Raw genomic sequence first — 15,087 nt, forward strand, 5'->3', positions numbered from 1 at the left:
ATAACACTGTTGTCGTGATTTGAAAGTGATAGTTCCACTGTGCCACATCCGTCGCGGTCCACTTGAAATTTCACATTACATTCATGAATAGTTAATGGAAATATGCCGAAATATGCTCTTGAATGAACGATCTCAGTTATGACAAAATGCACTGAGAAAACAAGCCAGGACATAATTTCTGGGGCCGGGCATAGACCTGCTTAAATGAAGACGACAATTAACAAGGTATTTCATTTAGTTGAGATTGGTATTCATATCCCTCAATTGTTTTCTGTATTTAGGCCATAATTAAAGCACAATTTGAAAGCGTCGACATATTTTACACACATTTTACCTGTAGACCTCGAATTTCTATTTGCTGATAGCTTGCAATAAAAGCTGGTTATTATTTAACAAGAGCAAAACTAAAGTTTGACAGGAAAGTAAATTAAAGAAAGATGATTTGAAGATAAATGATATTTTTGAATAATATCATGTGCAAAGAACTGAAAGGTAGGCTAACAGCAGATTGAAGAAACTACTCAAGACGAAATGACTGGAATATGTACACGTGCGCCGTATAAGGTAGCTATGGGGGAAATGTGGTTTTCAGTCTTATTTCTTAAGGTTTCGAGTGATTTAGATGTTATTTTGTACCGGGAATTATTAGGTTTTTATTGAGAGCACATTTTAGATATCTATATTCAGCAATAAGTTATATAAACCATCTGTGACATTAATAAATTGGTTTCTTTACTGTATTCACCCTTGTACAAGATTTATAAAGAAGTCAAGGGGAAATGTCCTAGTCAAAGGTAGCCCCCCACATAACCTAACTTAGGTTGTCGTGATCTTAAATATTAGAGGCTGGGTGATTCCCACCCTTGCCCTAAGGTAACTAAGAAAAACTAAGTATACCTACATTATATGAAATTAATGAAGCCTTAGTCTTGTGGCCTAAATCATTATTTTTTTTTTTGTGGTAAAAATATGGGTAAAATTATATTTATGAACGGGGAAACATTACAAACAATAAATATATGTTTTCTGTAGTATTTTATATGATTTAACCGAATTTTACCTTCATTTCAACCTCAAACAAGCAGAATAACTAATTCAACTACTTCGTTCCCCACTGCACGCTCACTATAACTGGTAATTGACATAAAGTCAAATTCGGTGAAATCACATTATTCTACAAGAAAACATATACAGTATTTTCTATTCAAAATGATTTACCCTAAATCTAATGATTCTGCTTCACCGTGCGCTCACTTTGCTCTCGAAAAAATAAAAAGAGCAAGCTCCGTATATAGTGGCAAGTGGTAATGTTGAGCTGCACACACTAATAGCAATGTTATACCTGAAATCTAATGGTTTTTGTTCCGCCATGAGCTCGCTTCGCCTGCCGAAATTTAAAAACATCAAGCTCCATATGTACTGGCAAGTGGTAATGTTAAGCTGCACTCGCTAACACCAATATAATTTGAATAATGAACTGCATTTGCTATCCAGATATTAAACTTAAAGTAGAAATAATGACTTACTTTATAATCGGGACGTCGAAGACTGGGGATCACGGGGCACGGGGTAATTTCCATGAAACTTCCCTGCGGCTTCTAGGTATGGATAAAATACAACCATTACATGTTTCCAAAGGAAGTTCCATAATAATGCACATAAAAAGTAGAACATGGACAAAGGTTTCACCTGGAAAAAGGCTTGGGAAGGGACTGATGCGAGCACTTGAAGCCTTAAGAAAAGCGGGTGGTGAAATATTACCCCCCCTTTGGAAACTTTAAATATGTATGGGTACGTGATTGGTTAATGGAAACAGCACGGAGTCTAGAAAGTAAACTTGAATCAACTTGCATTGGAAACTTGTTCAGAGCAAGTATTTATGTGAAAACTGGGTGTGATAAGGTAATAGCAACAGGTATGACAAAAAAGTAGATAAACTGAAGGGAATAATAAATCTTATTTTACAGTAAGAAATTGGAATGTTGTAAGGGAGAAAACGTTTGAATGTGGTATGGAAAAATTGAGAAATATACAGTTGGGTATTGCATCAACGATACATAAAAATGGTATTATGGGGGTCAAATCTCATAGAATACTTGAATAACTAGGGTAAAAACTATGTCCACGTGGGTATTGCATAAACATACAGTACTGTATTAGAAGAATGGCTTGGGTAAAACTTAATATGCCAACATGGTTATTGCATAAAAGAATGGGTACAAACGGTATTAGAAGGGTCAGATTAAGTAGAATACTGTACTTGATTGACGATGGTAAAAATGAGGAGGGTTTATAAGAAACCGAGTAATTCTTGGGTAAAACATGATATGTCCTTGTGGGTATTGCATAAAGGAATGGGTACATACGCTATAAGAAGGGTCAAATCAAGTAGAATACTTGAATGTCGCTGGTAAAAATAGTTAAATAATGCGGGTAAAAAAGAGGAGGGTTTAAACCTTCCGCTCTTTACTGAGGAGTATTATTTCGGTGAAGCTGAAACTAGCCGATAAGCATTTTGTCAGGGTGTAACTACCCACCACTGGTTAGCGGAGGGGGGAGCGGGGTAGGTTAACCCTCCCATTTACGCGAACACTCGCGACTAACTGTCATTTTATTTCGGCTTGGTAGAGTAAAGACGCAGTCTTTCACTCCTGGCAACCCCCGTAAACCCGTTACGGCTAAAACCAATTGGCCTAATGTTTTTACATATAAAACTTACCCGCTGGTTATATAAGAGCTGAAGTCTCCTGACGCCGTGGCAGAAATTCAAAATCTCGCACTATCGTAGATATGGCAGGTGTACAACCGTGCCCTAGCGGTACCACAGGTGGAACTACACCCAGCCACTTCAGTTCTTCTGTCCGCCTAGCTGGCTGTCATATTGAAGTTCGCTCTCGCTGTCTTACTCTGTTGGGAAGTTGTTTGGTGATGTACAACGTTTTCTTTGAGTTTGAACTATCGTTAATCATTTTAATTTAATATTGAAATCCTTTTGTTTGTGGTTATATTTATTAATATTTCCTTTGTTTTTTGGTTGTCGTCCTTTCTCTTAACCATTCAAAATGTCCGACCCCTCCCCTGCTTTTCGTAAGTGTGTTAGTGAAGGGTGTCGTACTCGACTCCCTAAAGGGTCTGTTGATCCACACGATATTTGTGTTAAATGTAGGGGAAAACCTTGTTCTTTTGATAATAGATGTAATGAATGTTTTTTATTAACGGATGATGAATGGGTAACATACGAACGTTATGTTAGGAGACTTGAGAGGGATAGAGTTAGGCGTAGTTCTTCACGATCTGTTGAGGTAGCCTTACCTAATGTTAATATTCCTAATCCTATTCCTTCCACCGTAGTGGTAGATCAGGAACCATCTATGAAAGACATGTTTACCGCGATTCTGGCTCTCGGTGAAAAAGTTGAGTCGTTATCAGCAGATAGAAATAAAAATTTTTCTGAATTAAGTGTGCTGAAAAATCGTGAAACTGTCGTAACTGTGAAAAGTGTTTCTAATGTGTTCAGTGTTGTGGAGGGCACGTCTGCACGATCTTGTCGTTCACCTAGCCTAAGACCTCTTTCGAGCTCTCGCTCCCATGGGAGAAGTAAAGTCGAACGGCTAAAGGGGACGAGAAGCGTCATCAATCGTGCAGACGTTCCCTCGAACGTTCCTGTTGCCGTATCACAGGTCGTTCACCCTCATCGTAGGAAAGGTGAGGTTGGTACGTTATCCCCGTCCTCCGATGAAGGTTCGGGTAGTGAGATGTGGCGTCGAGCGTCTAAACCGCTTAAAAGATCGCATGCGGTTGCTCAGCGTCCCGAATCGCCTGCATGTCCAGGCTGTAGTACGTGGGATTCCCCTGAGCGTTTCCGTTCTTCCGTCACTTGTACTCCTGCGAAGCGTCCAGATCACGGTATTCGAGTAGAGAAAATACTTTCCGACTCTGAATTTGTTTCTATGGCCGATGTTACGATTCATGCGCCACCTCTCCCCCTAGACTGGCTTTCTTCACCCGAAAAGCGTGGTGATGATGATACTGTTTTACCATCAAGGAAGGAGTCAAATGTATTAACTGAAGATCCTAAGTGGTCTATGCTTTTATTTATGAAAAAACAGCTTTCGTTGTTCATGGATTCTTATCAACCAGGTGTTGGCAGTATGATTGGGCGTCAGACGTCAGACCAGTTGTCGCACAGGCGGCCGGCGGTCTCTAGTGCTGACGACTTATCGCACAGGCGGTCTCCCATTCATAGTGCTCGACACCAGGTTGATGTAGATGAGTCACGTCAGAGAGTTCTTGCTAAACAAATTTCGACTTCTGTACGTGAGAAAGAACACCAGCGTCGGCAAATGGACGCAATGTGTCGCCACGAAGATTCTTTGCAGCCAACTTTTGACGCAGTGAAGCGGCAGTGACAACAACTTTAGGACGCTAGGCATCCACGAGACGACCATCAACAGTCATCGTTTGACGGCAGAGATCGTCCGCGTCAACAGCTTGCGAACGCTACGCGTCCACGCGTCGACTCTCGGCAGTTGACGTCTGATTCCAAATGTCAGTCAGCACAACAGCTAGCAGATTCTAAGCGTTCTCGGGACGACACGCGACAGTTGACTTTTGACGGCGAGCGTCGACCCATCCAGGTCTCTCATCAGTCAACTTCGACCTCCCCTCTTCAGTTGGATGAAGTTGCTGACTCTGAAAGGCGGTCTCATTCAGACGCTAATCCTTCAGTTCAGGCTGCAGCAGTTGCTGCACTGCCAGAAGACGAACTTGAAGAGAAGTCTGACGTGGACGAGCCTTTAGAGGAGGTTTCTGAGAATGAGGAAGAGAAACATTATCAGCATGCGGTTGACCTTAGGAAATTTATGTTGATTCTTACAGAAGTTTTTCCTGATCATTTTACCCCTGTGGCCCCTCGTTCTCCCCCATCGGAGTTTATCTTAGGTAAAACAACCAAAGTGCCGGTTTATACTAAGATGGTACTTTCTCGGTCTTCTAAACAGGCCTTGAAGTTAATGGGTTCCTGGATGGACTCTAAGAGAACTCTTGGCAAAACGGCCTTTACTTTTCCTCCCGCAAGATTAGCCTCTAAGTCTAGTGTGTGGTACGAGACTGGTGAAGTGCTGGGCTTGGGATTTCCTTCTTCTGCCCAGGGGGATTTCTCAAGTTTGGTAGATTCGTCTCGTCGTCTAGCCTTAAGGAAAACAAAGGTTTGGAGGTCAATGACGGAGTTCGATCATTTACTTAAGGGTCTGTTCAGGGCCTTCGAAGTGCTTAATTACCTAGACTGGTCTTTGGGAGCTTTGAGTAAGAGGGTCTCAGATACGAAGGACACGGACACTAGTGGCCTTGTTCATTTGATGTCCTGCTTGGACAAAGGTGTGAGGGATGGCTCGAATGAGTTAGCTGCCTTGTCCACAGCTGGAATCCTCAAGAAAAGGGCCACGATGTGCTCTTTTCTCTCAGCAGGAGTTTCTCCCTACCAGAAAGCGGAGCTAATTGCTCCTTTGTCTACCACCTTATTTCCACAAGAGTTGGTGGGGGAAGTTGCCACTGCTCTCACTCAGAAGGCCATGCATGATTTGGTGACCAATACGGCGAGGAAAGTTATGCCTTCAACTTTTGCTTCACGTAAACCTAAGGAAGTCTACTGGTGTTCGACCTTCTCAGCCCTTTCGTGGGAAACCCTCTGGAAGGGGCTTTTTCAAATCAGACGGAAGGAAACCTAGGAGCAGAGGAAACGAAACCGGCCGAGGTAGAGTCTGACTGCCCTATCCTTCAGACAGCAGTGGGTGCCAGGTTGATTCACTTCTGGAAGACCTGAGAGAGGAATGGAGCGGATCCCTGGTGCATCCAAGTGTTAAAGGAGGGTTACAAGATCCCCTTCCTAGCTATTCCTCCATTAGTCACAGATCCAGTGGATCTTTCGCCCAAATACAGAGAGGGTCCGAAGAAGCAAGCCATGCGTTTCCAGATGCATCTTTTACTAGAGAAACAAGTAATAGAGGAAGTCCAGGATGTAACATCTCCGGGGTTTTACAACCGCCTTTTCTTAGTCCCCAAGACTTCCGGGGAGTGGAGACCGGTTCTGGACGTAAGTGTTCTGAATGGCTACGTCCAGAATTCGACGTTTACGATGGAAACTCAGAAGACGGTTCTGGCGGCGGTGAGGAAAGACGATTGGATGGTCTCAATAGACCTCCAAGACGCCTATTTCCATATTCCAGTTCATCCCAGCTGCAGACGTTATCTGAGATTCATGGACGGAAACAAGGTCTTCCAATTCAGGGCTCTTTGTTTCGGACTATGCACGGCTCCTCTATTATTTACCAAGATCATGCTGAATGTAGCGAGCATGCTGCATTCGAGGGGAATCAGGGTCTCTCTGTACCTGGACGATTGGCTGATAAGAGCCTCCTCAGCCGATTGCTGTTTGAAGGACCTGAAAATAACTCTGGATTTAACCAGGGAACTGGGCCTCCTGGTGAGCTCGAAAAAATCGCAACTGACTCCATCCCAGGAGATTCTTTATTTGGGGATGGAGATTCACAGTCGGAGTTTTCGGGCTTTTCCGTCGCCTGTAAGAATACAGTTAGCTCTCCAAAAAGTCCAAACTTTCCTGAAGAAGGAACTCTGTTCCGTAAGAGATTGGATGAGCCTTCTGGGCACTCTCTCATCATTGGAGAAGTTCGTAACTCTGGGGAGGTTGCATTTGCGTCCTCTTCAGTTTCATCTCAATCGCCATTGGGAAAAAGGGGACAGCCTAGACAGGGATTGTGTTCCCATCACGACCTCCATCAAGTCTCATCTTCAATGGTGGGACAACGAGCACAGACTGAAGGAAGGGTTGTCGCTATATCAGAAGAGCCCAGACCTCGTGTTGTGTTCCGACGCCTCAAACTCGGGGTGGGGAGCTACTCTGGGGAAGGAGGAGCTTTCGGGGGCTTGGACAGTGGAGCAAACAACTCTCCACATCAACCAAAAGGAGCTTTGGGCAATTCATCTGGCCCTCAAAGGCTTCGAGAAGCAGATCAGAGGCAAGGTAGTACAAATCAATGCGGACAGCACTACAGCTCTTGCCTATATTACAAAACAAGGCGGGACCCACTCTTAGACTTTGTACGAGATAGCAAGACCTCTTCTCATTTGGGCAGAGGAAAGGAAAGTGACACTTTTGACTCGGTTTATTCAAGGGGTCAACAATGTGAGTGCAGACAGACTCAGCAGGAGGGGTCAAGTTCTCCCCACAGAATGGATTTTACACCGAGACGTCTGCAAAAGTCTGTGGCGTTTATGGGGTCGTCCTCTCGTGGATCTCTTTGCAACCGCAAAGATGAAGAGACTGGAGTGTTACTGCTCTCCGGTACCAGATCCCGAAGCCATTCACATAGATGCCTTTCTGATGAACTGGTCTCACATGGAGGTTTATGCTTTCCCCCCATTCAAGATTCTTTACCAAGTGATACAGAAGTTCGTATCCCACGAAGAAACCAGGATGACTCTGATAGCCCCGTTCTGGCCGTCAAGAAGCTGGTTTCCAGAGGTACTGGAATGGATGGTAGATTTCCCGAGAAGCCTTCCCTTATGACCAGATCTTCTCAGACAACCTCACTTGGCCCGAAACCATCTAAACCTCCGAGCTCTACGTCTGACTGCCTTCAGACTATCGAAAAATTCGCTAGAGCTAGAGGATTTTTGAAGAAGGCAGCCAAGGCTATTGCGAGGGCAAGGTCTTCCACCATCAAGGTGTATCAGTCCAAGTGGGAGTTGTTCAGAGAGTGGTGTAGGGCTAACGCGATTTCTTCATCCAGTACATCTCTAACCCAGCTAGCGGATTTTTTCATTGACCTTAAGAATAAACATAACTTCTCGTCATCTACAATTAAAGGTTACAGGAGTATGTTGGCTACGGTTTTTAGACACAGGAACTTAGATCTCTCCAATAATAAGGATCTACAGGACTTGCTTAGGTCTTTTGATACCACCAAGAAAATTCAATCAGCTCCCCTTGCTACCCCTCCCCCCTCAAACACCGGTGAAATGTCTCACTTCACTTTTGGCTCGGACAATGGACAGACGTGCTTGTCTTCGTCCTCGCTTGGCAGCCATTATTGTTTTGTCTTTACTTAATCACTTACTTTTCTTTTACTCAATATATATGTAAACATTTTTTTGTGTTTATGTATATATTTGAGTATAGAAATCAGTAAGTTTCCTTTTCAGAGTTACATGCTTGTGTGTGTAGTGTACGATATCTCTGTGTAGCCCTTGGCAGTTATGCCACCACGGTGTAATTTCATGGGGCGCGATCGAGTTTGACTACGGTCTTTCTCTCTTTCTCTTTTGAGGTCGTTCACCCTTTACTACGTTACCTTTACTACGTCTGAGTAGCTTCCTTCCCGTGTGGGTGGGGTTGCTACGCCGTACGTTTTGTCTCAATTAGTTTATGAATCTAATTGTATTTGTGGATTTTTTCAGCTTTTGTAGAACGAATCTTTTCGGGGTTTTCGTTCTTTATTTAGTGTTCATTCATTTTTAAATTACATAATTACATAGTTACATAATTATAATTGTTATAATTCTGTGTTGGTTACAACTCTCCTTCCGTGAGTGTAAGTGGTTGTGAGGGCACGTGCCTGTTGTGTAATTCTTGTGTTCTTTTCCCTCGGGATTCCTCTTCGGAGTCTTCCCGGGGGAATGAATGTCATCTAATGATTTTTGTTTTTGTTTTTCACAGTTACCGATCTAGTTCGTTTCTGTAATGTGACAATGGAGTGAGCTGTCTTGTTGAGGCCTGGGGATTCGGCTGTTGCTGCCTCCCCTATAGATCTTCGTCAGGGGCGTGTCTCCTTCTCCTGGAAGTACTCCCGTGACGATTGACAGCTCTCCAGTTCATTTTAGAACACTCAGGAGGCTCGCCTCCTTGGGTGGGTAACTTTCCTTCCGAGGGAAGTTTTCCTGTCCAGGCTTGAGTTTTTTCCCCTTTGGGGGGTTCTCCTCTTGCCTTTATTTTGTGCGACTATGCTCTTGGTGCTGAGCGGTCGCACCTGCAGTTACGCTCAAGGGGCTGGGCAACTGCAGGAGCCCCTCTTCAGAGGATTGCTCTTTTTAGGTCACTGGCTGACTCGTCTCTTCTACGAAGTGTTTCTCTTTCGTTCGCGAGGGAGTACACTCATAGAGACTCTTCTTCGGAGGACTCTTCTGCTGTTGTTGCTGTTGGCCGCCTTCGCCATAAGGCTCTCCGTCCGCTACGTCGTAAGGGACTCCCGTTTCCCTATAAGGGTGCTAAGAGGCGCCTTTTTGAATCTTCTCCGTATGCAGCCTGCAGCTCCTACCTCCATAGATCTCTCCGGGGATCGATCTCCAACGCCTTCCTGACCTTCCGCCCCTGGTCCAGATGGACAGCAGTCTGACCTCGTCATCCGACGGGCAACGGTCCCTTTGGGGCAAAGGGTTGCCTCCCAATGTGGGTGCTTCCCTTGCGTGTCAGGGTTCCCCTGCGCGCCCTTCTGCAGTGTTAGCGCACAGGCGCTCTCCTGCTCGTCAGCGTTCTCCTGATCGCTAGCGCGCTCCTGTTCGCCAGCGCTCTCCTGTTCGTCAGTGCTCTCCTGATGATCATCGCCCCACTGCTCGCCAGCGCTCTCCTGAGGACTCCGAACATCCTGCTGTTCCTGTTGTGCGCCCTGGGCCCATCGGTCTCCTGAGCATTCTAGATCTCCTGCCCGTCAGAGCGCACCTGCGCTTCCGGTTCCTGATACGCGCCCTGTGCGCCCACGTTCGCCCGCGCGACCTAGAACTTCGGTTCAGGTCTTGGACAAGGACTCTTCTCCTCGCCTTCGCGATCCGGCTCGTCAGCCTGCTCCAGCGCAGCAACGCTCGCGGTCGCCTACACGTGCTTCTAAGCTACTGTACGCACAGGATTCCACGATTTGCCCTTCTGCTCGCCAGCGACCACAGGCGCGTCAACGTTCGACTGCTCGTCAGCGATCTCCTGCCGTCAACGATCGCCATTGATCTTCCACACGTTACAGGTCCCCTGGACACCATCAGTAGCGATCTAGCGCTCGCCTGCTGTGGACCACGATCTCTGGTAGCTGAGTCTTGCTCGTCAGCGCTCACCTTTACTTCTGTCCTTCTGTGCGCCAGCTTTCTTCAATCGCCAGCGCACATCTGCACGCCCTTTCCTGCCACGCACCAATGAGCGCCAACGTTTTTTTCTGACCGTCCAGGATTGCCTGATTGACAGCTCGCATCAGCGCTCACCTTCCTGATGCACATACGCGCCTTCTGATTAGCGCGATGCGCGCTAACCATCCCTAGTCTCTTACGCGTCAGTGATCTCCTACGCGCCCGCGCGATTCTTCGCCTGCGCGCTAGCGTTTTGTTAACGCACCACCGCTCGCCAACGCGCCTTCACTCGCCTACGGGCCCTCGCTCGCCAAGACGAGCCATCGCTCGTCAACGTGCTATCGCCCGCCTACGCGCCATCGGTCTCCCGACCGCCTGCGCTCGGCCGCTCGCCCGCGCGCCCACGTGCCTGCGCGCCCACGTGCCTGCGCGACCACACGCCCACGTGCCCGCGCACATGCGCTCCAATGTGGTATCCAGAACTTCTTGCGTAGCTCATTCAGAACAGAATAATAACCAGCATGCTTAAGTTTTATATGAAGACTCCTGATTATCAGTTCTGTCAAGGAACTTTAGTTAAACAGCAAGATTGGGAAGCAACACCTCTGTTTACCTTTCCACCTGTCAAACTTGCTTTTGACTCTGAGAATTCCATCTTTATCTGGGTAAACAATCAACTGTCTTACCAAATTAGGTATATCCTTAAGAAGTTTAGAATTGGATGCAAAATACTCCAAAACACTAGGAAACTGAATTTTTTGTTCTTTCAATATGATCATCTTCAGAGCTTTCACATAAAATCCTGTATCATTAGATTCAATGGGAACCTTCAGTTTTCTAGCTGTAACTGTAGCTTTCCATTTGGCAAAACACTGAGCAACCCTGGCATGCACTTTAACCATGAGAGAGAAACTAGAGTATCTGTTTGGAGAAACTAGATGCTCAGCAACGTCCTCCCTAAGGTCTTGTGCACAAACATTACTTAAAACATTCTCCTCTTTGAAGTCAAGGGTAGCCCTAGGGTTAAGAACTGTAACTCTGGTGGATATCAGGTTGAGGTCCGGAAAAATAGTTTGTATTAATTAACTGTTTATAGGACAAGGTTCTTGTTATGCAGTCTCCAGGATTGGCAGTTCCAGTGATGAAAGTAAAATTAACAGGAAACGTTTCACATAATTTATCTATTTGCTGTAGCCTGTTAAGAACAAATACAGACCTTTTCGGCATCTTATCCAGTTTATAGGAATATGAATTGATCCAAGAAAGAGCTACCAAACTATCAGAGTACAAATCCAAGCTTGTTATTGTAATTGGAACGAGGCAATCAGGCCCTCCTAATTCTTTATACAAATCAATTAACAACTCCACACCCAAACAAATGGCTTGTAACTCCAGGGAAGGGATGGACTTAGTATTAGACTGTCTGTTTATCAGCCTGTTTTTGGCTAACAAAAAATTTGTTTGGCCAGTATCAATGTTCTCTATATACAGAACAGCTCCATATATTATACTGCTAGCATCTACACAAACAAGAAGTCTGTATTGTCCATCTCTTTCCCCAACAAATCTTTGAACAACAATTTCAGGTGTAGAATTAGCTTGCCTTGCAATGCATTTCTATTCTTTTAGCTTTTCCGCAGGTAAAATATCATCCCATCCTAATGACTTATCACACTGTAAACCATGCATAAATAGCCTTGCCCTATTAAATACTGGACCATTGATATTATACAAATCAAAGTTTGAAGCAATGGACTTGAGGATGGACCTCTTCGTACTTGCCGAAGCTTCCAAAACAATGGGAAAAGTTGAAAGGGTATCCAACTCCCTATTCTATTTCAAACCTAAAAGTTTAACTTCCGTTAGTGTATTTTGATCCCAGTCTGAGTCAATGACTTCTTGAAGTGGCCCATCATTGGTGACAATTTGTTGCAATTCTATCCTATAAGGAGCAAATATATTTGTTAGCCGAGTATAGACCCATTCCAAGGTATCCGAATTTTTGCAGGTATAAGCTCCATTATCCATATAAAACAACTGATAAAGCAATTTCTTCATATTTTTTACCTCTTGAGTATCATCCTCCACATCCAAAACCAGTATCTTATAAAGACTCAACATCAAAATTGTAGGGCTACATCTTAAACCAAAGCTCAATCTAAGATTCTTGTAACCAACTAAAGAAAAATCTTTCTTCTTCACACTTCTAACCCAAAGAAAAAGTAATTTATTCTGATCTGAAGGTCTAAGTGCTATCTGATTAAAAGCCTTTTTGAGATCAAAGCACAATATCTTCGAACCAAATCGTAAGTGAAGTAAGGCTGAACTTAACTTTTGGTTTAATGACGGCCCTGGATGAATTGCCTGGTTATGGCTTACTGTCATGGGTTTTCTAGGGTCCGCCTCAAAGATGTTCGATAGAAATACTACTCTGCATTTTGTAGTCTCTCGATCAAGTTTAAACACCCCCATGTGGCGTAAAAACCTATGTTCAGGATGTTCAGTTAGGTTTGGGATCTTTTTAATTCCTAAATTTTCTTGTTCTTTAATGACTTCATCTATGAGTTTCAGATGCATCTCCCTTTTGCAAAGCTTCTTTAAATTTGACTTTAATACTGCTTCAGCTAGTTTATAATTTTTACCAAGTAAGTGGGACACTTTACTCTTCCATAGCAGAGGCATTGATATTCTTCCATCCTCATTAACAGTGGCATTGTTAAGTGCATATCTTACTAGAGAATTATTGAGTTCCACAGATGTCTCATTCTCTTCCTTATCATAATTAAGGATCCTTTTGCAGTCATATTCCAACATTTGCTCGGTGGCCCTTTGTAGTGCTTGCTCATTTATGCCCCCGTTCTCATTTAAAACTAGAAAATTAGCTTTTACCACCATTTCCTCATGCTCCAATATAGATTCGATCATTAAATTTACCTAATCCAAGGCCAATGTAATCAAGAGAACCTACATCCAACTGAGCAACATCGGACTTGCAAGTAATTGAAGTTTCAACTGCATTTAAATCAGGAAGGCAATGCAAATTTTTTAACATTGTGTCAACATTACCAAGAAGCATCACTCCAAAAAAAGTTTGAAAGTATACTGAAGGACTATCCTGTCCAAACCTAACTGTTGACGCCATAATGCAGTGAGCAGAGTTAGTGCCTAGGATGAAATCTATACTATTTAACTCATCCCCATTATTTAGCAACTTTTTATCTGCAGGGGTGTAGCCCTTAGCAGAGAAATGGCTTGCCACCCTGAACAAATGTGGCAACTTCAAATTTATATTTATATAAGGTACACATAGGGCCTCCACCTTGCAAATTTCCTGTCCAAATTTTAAATTCAGTTCCACAACCTTTGTATTATATGATTTAGCAGAGTTAAAACCATTATCAGTAAGACTCACATTTCTCCTCAAAACTTTGAAAGGAATCTTCTTAACCGCTCTGTCCGTAATAAAATTACACTGACAGCCCGAGTCTTGCAAACCTCTTACAGTATTTGGGTATAGTCCTCTAGCTGACAAGTGAAAGTTGGTAGAGCAGATCTATTACCATAGCACTGAAGAGCATCCACTGAAAATACTACCCCCGTGGAAACCTTTTCAGATTTCTCATTAACTAAATTTGAGTTTTTATTAAGACTTCTAGCATTGACTACCTCTTCTTTTGGGGAATCTTTTTTAATGCAGAGAAAGGTGAAATGCCAGCCATTACAACCTCTGCATTTCTTATGAAGTCTAAATTTGCACAAACCCACAGAATGAGAGGAACTGGCACACTTAAGGCAACCTCCTATCTCTTTCAGCTTATCCACCTTTGCCTTATTACTATTATAAACCGGGCACTTGAAAACTTGGTGATTATCAGTTGCTCTGTCATAAGCACATAAAGAGCATTTCGCCTTAGTAGGCTGCCCTTCAACATTCACATTAGAGGCTAGATTAACAGTCTCTGAAGTTTTGGGTAAACTTTTAACTTTTGTATCAATTTTCTGAGATGCTATGGCATATCGTTCACATGCTTCAAAAATGTTATCATTAATTTCTTAAAGGGAGGGCCTTGTCTTATTGGTAATATTTACTAGCTGAGATTGGAAGGTGCTGTTTATGCCATTCCAAAAGAAGTAGTTAAAAAAATTGTCCACTTCCATTTTCAACAACTTAACAGATTCCATGAAATTTTTCATCTGACCAACGTACGCAAATGGATCTGTTTGGTAAGGCATTTTCATATCTGTCACCTGTTTTATTAACGTAAACTTCTGAAACCCAGGGGATGCTAAAGCAGACCTTAAAATTAATTTTCCATCTTCATATGTCTGTTTGTCTGTTTCAAGTGAATTGAGTAGTATGGATGCACGGCCTGACACTTGTTGCTTCAGCAGCAGTAATTTGTCTCTCTGAGTGTACTTGAAGGTTTTAATAACCTCTTCAAATTCAGAGAGAAATTTCTCTATATTTTCTCCCTCTACACTTTTAAATGCCGGTAAAGGAGCCGTAGGGCTTTTCAAAAGGCTTCTAGCTTCTTCAAGTACAGAATGGGGAGGAACTGAATCTTTAGTAGCCTCAAGGGTAGCTATAAAAAAGTTTATTTTATCCAAGTAGCTCTCACAAGCTTCATACTCAATATTCAATTTTGATTCATCTTCCTCTTCTGCCCATAATAACTTAGCCATTTTAGAATTATAAACCTTCAGGTCTTCATCAAATCCATGAAATTTAGAGATAAGTGATCGCCGGTCAACTTCTGAACCCAATTTACATTCTTCAATTCGATTAACATTCTTAGTCACTTGACTGCGGGTGTATTTCCGAGAATTTATCAAAAGCGATAATTCCGACATCTTTGCTGATTGCTATTAAAACAATATTTCAAGACAATCACAGATCAATCTATAGAGCAAATCTAACCCAACAGGGTTTGAATGTGCGGCGTCCCTGTATAACCTATTATC

The sequence above is a fragment of the Palaemon carinicauda genome, chromosome 3 (genome assembly GCF_036898095.1).
Source record: "Palaemon carinicauda isolate YSFRI2023 chromosome 3, ASM3689809v2, whole genome shotgun sequence".
In the NCBI taxonomy this organism is placed as follows: domain Eukaryota; kingdom Metazoa; phylum Arthropoda; class Malacostraca; order Decapoda; family Palaemonidae; genus Palaemon; species Palaemon carinicauda.